The sequence below is a fragment of the Dendrobates tinctorius genome, unplaced genomic scaffold, assembly GCF_039654945.1.
Source record: "Dendrobates tinctorius isolate UK_male_01 unplaced genomic scaffold, ASM3965494v1 ptg000005l, whole genome shotgun sequence".
NCBI classification, from domain to species: Eukaryota; Metazoa; Chordata; class Amphibia; order Anura; family Dendrobatidae; genus Dendrobates; species Dendrobates tinctorius.
In genome coordinates this window covers 14,373,280-14,381,206 of record NW_027361673.1, presented here as the reverse complement: position 1 = coordinate 14,381,206, position 7,927 = coordinate 14,373,280, and the positions used below count along the sequence as shown (strand labels likewise).

Below are 7,927 nucleotides of genomic sequence, written 5' to 3'. Positions count from 1 at the left end.
TATGTATGGTCCCCTCACCCCTTATGCTGGTATGCATTGTCCTCTCATCCCCCAATCCTGGTATGCATGGTACCCCTCATCCCCAAATCCTGGTATGCATGGTCCTCTCACCCCCCAATCCTGGTATGTATGGTACTCCCTCATCCCTATCCTGGTATGCATGGTCCCCTCACCCCTTATCCTGGTATGCATGGTACCCCTCATCCCCCAATCCTGGTATGCATGGTACTCCCTCATCCCTATCCTGGTATGTATGGTCCCCTCACCCCTTATCCTGGTATGCATTGTCCTCTCATCCCCCAATCCTGGTATGCATGGTACCCCTCATCCCCCAATCCTGGTATGCATGGTCCTCTCACCCCCCAATCCTGGTATGAATGGTACTCCCTCATCCCTATCCTGGTATGCATGGTCCCCTCACCCCCTCTCCTGGTATGCATGGTACCCCTCATCCCCCAATCCTGGTATGCATGGTACTCCCTCATCCCTATCCTGGTATGTATGGTCCCCTCACCCCCTATCCTGGTATGCATGGTACCCCTCAACCCCCTATCCTGGTATGTATGGTCCTCTCACCCCCCTATCCTGGTATGCATGGTCCCCTCACCCCCTATCCTGGTATCCATGGTACCCCTCATCCCGCAATCCTTGTATGCATGGTACCCCTCATCCCCCAATCATGGTATGCATGTGGGTCACCCTCCCAGGGCTGGCGGGGTACTCGGTACCGGGCACGATGAGCTTCAATGGGAGATGTCACGGCAGCTGGGACCCGACCCGTGGCCCTGGGTGCCCATTGTAAAAGGGGAATGTTCAGTGTGCTTATGATGATTAGAGTTTATGAATGAATGAGTCGTGACGCCACCTGTGGTGTTCGGCAATGAAGATGTTAAGCCGACGCTGCAGACAGATCCTCTGGGACAGATGGTGTGGTGCAGCAATGATGTTATAGCCCTCCACAGGCAGGGCTGTAGTCCCAGGGCAGTGTAGGTCAAGTGACACGTAGATGGTGTAGTGTCAGGTGCAGGGGATGTAGCAGTGCCGGGCAGGCTGACGCAGGAATAAGTGGAGGACACCAGGGCATGTAGATCCAAAGCTTTACTTACAGTCTGTTGTGGTACATGGGCCTGCATCCGTGCCGTGTCCTCCGGGTCAGGAGCTCAGCCAACTTCCAGACAAGATGAAGTACTCCTTTCCAACACTCCGCCAACATGTGCCTTTTCTGAACGTCTCCCTTATTGCGCCTTTAGTGAAGTACTCACAGTACTGAGTTACACTGGAGTTCCTCCTGTCAGATGTTCCTATGAACTCTACTTGTATGGCAGACAGCTGTAGCCTGCTTCGGGGACTCCTTACTACCGTGTCCCGGCTCACTCACGTTGCTGTTGTGCCCCCAAGTCTTGTGTGGGAATAAAGTGTTGACAACCTCTATTCCTCCGGTGTCTGCTGCAGGACCATTAGTATCCATACAACCTCGGGGACCGGACCCCGGCCTTGCACTTAGAACTTGGGAAGGGTTCTCCTCTAACCCTAATCCTTAGTCCTCTTCTTCTCCTCACGTTCCGTACTAATCCTTTCCTTCTTATAGAGAGTCAGGCTTTCTATCACTGTTCCTTTCCTGTGCCAGCGGACCCAGGTCACTGAGATCGGCTGCAGCACTTCCTTCCATCCATCCCACTCAGGGGATCTCCTGTCACAGACTGACCAAATCCAACACTCTTCCCGCTCTTTTGGGTGCAGACTAAACTCCACCCGCCTCCCAGCACGCTTCGTGTTGCAAGCAGGGAGCCACCAATGGGTGCTTTGCTACACTACTATGTTGTGTGGGATGCAGGTGTTGGAGTGTGGCCAGGTGTCTCTACCTTACCTGAATGGTGGGGTACCACACCTCAGGAGGAGGTGCAGTACCTCTGTGGCGACTGAACCCTCAGGGGCGCCACACATGGTACACCTGATCCCCCAATCCTGGTATGCATGGTACCCCTCATCCCCCAATCCTGGTATGCATGATCCCCTCACCCCCCCTATCCTGCTATGCATGGTAGCCTTCATCCCCAATCCTGGTATGCATGGCCCCCTCACCCTCCCAATCCTGGTATGCATTGCCCCCTCACCCCCCAATCCTGGTATGCATGGTCCTCTCACCCCCCTTATCCTGGTATGCATGGTAACCCTCATCCCCCAATCCTGCTATGCATGTCCCCCTCACCCCCCAATCCTGGTATGCATGGCCCCCTCACCCCCCTATCCTGGTATGCATGGTCCTCTCACCTCCCCTATCCTGGTATGCATGGTCCCCTCACTCCTATTAATACTATACACATACAAAAAAAACATTTATGCTCACCCTTCTTTCCTGTGCTCCAACGCTGTCACGTTCTGCTGGAGGCCGGGGCAGGAATGCGGCCGGAATCACGCATGCCCATAGCGCTGTTCGGCGCCATATTGCTGAAAACACACTGCAAGTATGTCTTCAGTAAAATAGCGCCAGATCGCACTATGCGCATGCGCGATTCCAGGCGCACTCCTGCCCCAGTCTCCGGCCGAAGAGAAGCGCCGCGGCAACGCTCCTCCCGGTCAGGTAAGTATGTAAGTATGACTTCGCAGATGGCGGTATGCAGTGTGTACGGTACCGCCATCTCCGACGCCATACACACTCCTCACCGCTGGCTGCCTCATTCTGTCTGGAAGTAGAAACAACAAGGCACTCAAATTATCAATAAGTCTGTAGAAGGTGCACAAGTAGGGTATCCAGCCCGTATCACAAATATATAAAGAACTTGGCACTCAAAATGGTGAAGAAAGATGATTCCATTTTATTGGCATCCAGATAATATTTACTAAACGTTTTCGGTCCAACACTGGACCTTCATCAGAGATTCTCTAAGGATATGCTGTAAGAACATATGCAAAATGGTTCAATATCACAGAGAATTCAATATCTCATGATGCACAAGACAAAAATAGACAAAAATAGACAAAACAAACATAGTCCGTCGGATCGGCGTGTTCTAAGGCTTGGACTCATGAGACTGATCCAAAGGAATACATATTCTATAGCTTATCTGTGACGAATATATATAAATCTGTATAAGACGGTATTAAGGAAATCAACCATTAATATATTTTAGTGAGAAGCAAAGAAAGAGAAAGCTTCAATGTAGCAAAGAAAGGATATGGGTGCTCCACAGTACTAGGTGTAAAAATTTGTGCCAGATAGGTATATGGTCGTGCTTATTCTATACGTAGGAAGAAACTGAGTATTATCTGACAAAATAGCAGGGGTGTCAATACTTCTGGCCACAACTGTATGGTCATGCTTATTCTATACGTAGACTGGTGCGCTGGTCCTCCTAAGAGGAAAAACAAGAGGGAGAGTAACATTACGCCAACATTATAAATAACACTGTACAAGTGCGGTTATTATTCTTGTGGAGAGAATGCCCCAGAAATTAATGAGAGGGAAGTAAAAGGTTCCTGATTTTTACCTGGATGCTGCACTGATAGGCAAAGGTAATTAGCGCTTCAGTATGGCGACAAACATCGCATATGGATATGCGCTGAAATGGAGGGGAAATACACAAACTGAGTGTGTCATAAATTATATACAGTGGGGCAAAAAAGTATTTAGTCAGTCAGCAATAGTGCAAGTTCCACCACTTAAAAAGATGAGAGGCGTCTGTAATTTACATCATAGGTAGACCTCAACTATGGGAGACAAACTGAGAAAAAAAAATCCAGAAAATCACATTGTCTGTTTTTTTTTTCATTTTATTTGCATATTATGGTGGAAAATAAGTATTTGGTCAGAAACAAAATTTCATCTCAATACTTTGTGATATATCCTTTGTTGGCAATGACAGAGGTCAAACGTTTTCTGTAAGTCTTCACAAGGTTGCCACACACTGTTGGCCCATTCCTCCATGCAGATCTCCTCTAGAGCAGTGATGTTTTTGGCTTTTCGCTTGGCAACACGGACTTTCAACTCCCTCCAAAGGTTTTCTATAGGGTTGAGATCTGGAGACTGGCTAGGCCACTCCAGGACCTTGAAATGCTTCTTACGAAGCCACTCCTTCGTTGCCCTGGCGGTGTGCTTTGGATCATTGTCATGTTGAAAGACCCAGCCACGTTTCCTCTTCAATGCCCTTGCTGATGGAAGGAGGTTTGCACTCAAAATCTCACGATACATGGCCCCATTCATTCTTTCATGTACCCGGATCAGTCGTCCTGGCCCCTTTGCAGAGAAACAGCCCCAAAGCATGATGTTTCCACCACCATGCTTTACAGTAGGTATGGTGTTTGATGGATGCAACTCAGTATTCTTTTTCCTCCAAACACGACAAGTTGTGTTTCTACCAAACAGTTCCAGTTTGGTTTCATCAGACCATAGGACATTCTCCCAAAACTCCTCTGGATTATCCAAATGCTCTCTAGCAAACTTCAGACGGGCCCGGACATGTACAGGCTTAAGCAGTGGGACACGTCTGGCACTGCAGGATCTGAGTCCATGGTGGTGTAGTGTGTTACTTATGGTAGGCCTTGTTACATTGGTCCCAGCTCTCTGCAGTTCATTCACTAGGTCCCCCCGCGTGGTTCTGGGATTTTTGCTCACCGTTCTTGTGATCATTCTGACCCCACGGGGTGGGATTTTGCATGGAGCACCAGATCGAGGGAGATTATCAGTGGTCTTGTATGTCTTCCATTTTCTAATTATTGCTCCCACAGTTGATTTCTTCACTCCAAGCTGGTTGGCTATTGCAGATTCAGTCTTCCCAGCCTGGTGCAGGGCTACAATTTTGTTTCTGGTGTCCTTTGACAGCTCTTTGGTCTTCACCATAGTGGAGTTTGGAGTCAGACTGTTTGAGGGTGTGCACAGGTGTCTTTTTATACTGATAACAAGTTTAAACAGGTGCCATTACTACAGGTAATGAGTGGAGGAAAGAGGAGACTCTTAAAGAAGAAGTTACAGGTCTGTGAGAGCCAGAAATCTTGATTGCTTGTTTCTGACCAAATACTTATTTTCCACCATAATATGCAAATAAAAGGAAAAAAAAACAGACAATGTGATTTTCTGGATTTTTTTTTCTCAGTTTGTCTCCCATAGTTGAGGTCTACCTATGATGTAAATTACAGACGCCTCTCATCTTTTTAAGTGGTGGAACTTGCACTATTGCTGACTGACTAAATACTTTTTTTCCCCACTGTAGGTGAGAGTGCGGAATGTGGCGTTGGTCCATAGATTTACCTGTAGTGGTAGTCCCTCCGGTGTGCGGTGTGTACCGCTATGTGTAGAGGACACCCTGTTGCAATGGGCACTTCCGGGCTTATAACCCGGCGGGGACATCCCCCTGGACCACGTCATGGCGGTCATGTGATGAGGCTTTGGGCCTGCGCAGTGTGTGAGGAACAGCGCATGTCAGTGGGGAAGGTTGCATAGTGTGGACAGCGTCATAGCAGTCATGTGACCGGAGTTAATGCGCCTGCGCTGTGAGGCCACAGTGCTGTGTGGAAACAGCACTCGCAATGGTTTCAGCACTGAATGAGGTGCGCATGTCAGTGGAGCAGAGAGTGGGCGTCATGTGACTGGGAACCAATGCGCCTGCATCACGGGGATAAAAGCACTCATGATGACCACAGTTATTGTTAATGTGTATATATCAAGCAAGGATATAGACCCCTCTAGGGAAAAATGGGGTGTCCACAGAAGGAAGTACGTGTACACAGTATATATGGCATATGTATAGAAACCATCATTGAAAGGTTAATGGCAAAATATAGAACAAGCTAATAAAAAGGTTGGTGAAGTACTGTATATACTATACCGAATAAACAATGGTGCCCAGTGGGGAGGTGAAGAGTAGACTTAACGGTTCTATATAGAAAGAAGAGAGAATATTGTTAAGAAACACTTATAGACAAGTAAATGAGCAATAGTAAAATGACAAAATGACACGATTTCTATACTAGTCTAAATGAACATAAAGAAATAGCAAAATCATCACTTGGTATGTTGCAGCTAAACCACCCCTGTATCTCACAGGAAGCTTAATGTGTCATAGTCTCTGTTCAGTCCCTTGGGTTCCAGGGTCTGTAATGTAAAAATCCAATAGGCTTCCCTTCTTTTGAGGGTTTTAGTCCTGTCGTATCCTCTTCTGTTGGGTTCAACTTGTTCCAGTACCTGGAACTTTAGCTGGGAAATGCTATGTCCCTTGTCGAGGAAATGCTGCGGTAGAGGGAGATGAGTTCTCTTACATCTGATGTTTGATTTATGTTGGGAAGTTCTATCCCTTACCATTTGTGTCGTTTCCCCAACGTAGGCTAGACCACATGGACATTTTATCAAATAGACAACATAAGTGGATTCGCAGGTGTAGAATACTTTGACCGGAATCGCTTTTCCAGTCTGAGGGTGAAAAATATGACTTCCCCTTTGTATGTTGCTACACTGTAAACAAGATAAGCATGGAAAAGTCTCTTGTTTCTGTGTCCGGAGAAAAGTTTGTTTCGGTATTGATGTGTTAGAGCCTGCATCTGCCCTAACCAACTTGTCCCTCAGATTCTTAAGTCTGCGATAGCACGGGAGGAAAGATTGTTGGAATTCCGGTATGTCAGGGTAGCTTTTTGATAATATATTCCAGTGTTTGTTGATGGTGGCCTGTATTTTTCTGGAAAAAGGGTGGTAAGTATTCACAAATGGTACGTGTTTACTAGAGTTATTGATTTTCTGACTCCTATTTGATCTAGATTCAGTTAGCAACCCATTGGGATAGCCCCTCTCAGAAATTTTTTTTGTCATTTCAAGGGATCTTTGTACCCTCGTTTCCTCGTTGGTGACAATTCTGTCCACCCTACGATACTGAGATCTAGGGATAGATCTTTTGATGGCCGGGGGGTGAAAGCTGTCAAAAAGTAAATTGCTATTTCTATCCGTTGGTTTGACATATAAGTCAACCAACAATATCCCACTCTCATCTTTAATGATCAACGTATCCAAGAAATTCATTTTTTGTGTGTCATATTGTAGGCTAAATTTAAGTTCGGGCCAAATACTGTTGATATGTTTGTCAAATTCCAACAGTGTATCTAGGGGGCCATTCCAAACGCAAAAGATATCGTCAATGAATCTTACCCAACTAGTGGCATGCTGTATGTATAATGGGTGGGTATATACATACAACAGTTGTCCTCAAAAGATGCCATATAGGCAATGGCATATGGGGGCGCTACGTGTGTGCCCATCGCGGTGCCCTGTCTCTGGATATAAAAGGTGTCCTGAAAAAGGAAGTAATTCTCTTTAAGTACCAGCCCCAATAGATCAGAGCAAAGGTTGCGGATCTTGGTATCAATGCCTGCCCTCTCCATTAATGTTTCTGTGACTTTCATACCTTTCTCATGTGTGATTGACGTGTATAGACTATTGACGTCCCACGTAACCAGAATGGAGGAAGGGGGAAGAGGGCCCAAGGTTTTAATGAGAGTTAGAAAATCATTAGTATCTTTCAGGAAAGATCTCGTGGTTTTAATTAGAGGTGTGAGAATCTTCTCCAATAACATGTCAGGTGGTGATAGAATTGAATCTGTGGATGACACGATCGGGCGACCTGGTGGTTTTTCTAGCCTTTTGTGGATTTTTGGCAAAATGTAAAACACAGGTGTGATGGGATCTGTTTTCAAAAGAAACTCTCCTGTTTTTTTGTCTATTGTGCCTTCCCCATATGGTAATCAATTATGGGTTGGATCTTACTGATAATGGAGTTTAGAGGATTGTAAGGGATGGCCATATAAACCTCTGTGTCATTGAGTTGTCTCTGGATTTCATTTAAGTAGTCAGACGTATCCATGACAACTATGGCCCCACCCTTGTCGGCCGGTTTAATGACTAGTGATTTGTCAGAAGATAGATTATCTAGGGCCGTTCTTTCCTGTT

General features: G+C 46.4%; 1 long non-coding RNA gene across 1 annotated transcript; it reads right to left on the bottom strand.

The window, feature by feature from the left end:
* Positions 1 to 2,793: 2,793 nt before the first annotated feature.
* LOC141083521 (uncharacterized) lies at positions 2,794 to 6,291 on the bottom strand. Its single transcript, XR_012230736.1, has 2 exons — positions 5,823 to 6,291; positions 2,794 to 3,353 (listed from the first exon to the last, which is right to left on the bottom strand). It is a non-coding gene; the product is annotated as an uncharacterized lncRNA (long non-coding RNA).
* Positions 6,292 to 7,927: the final 1,636 nt, after the last annotated feature.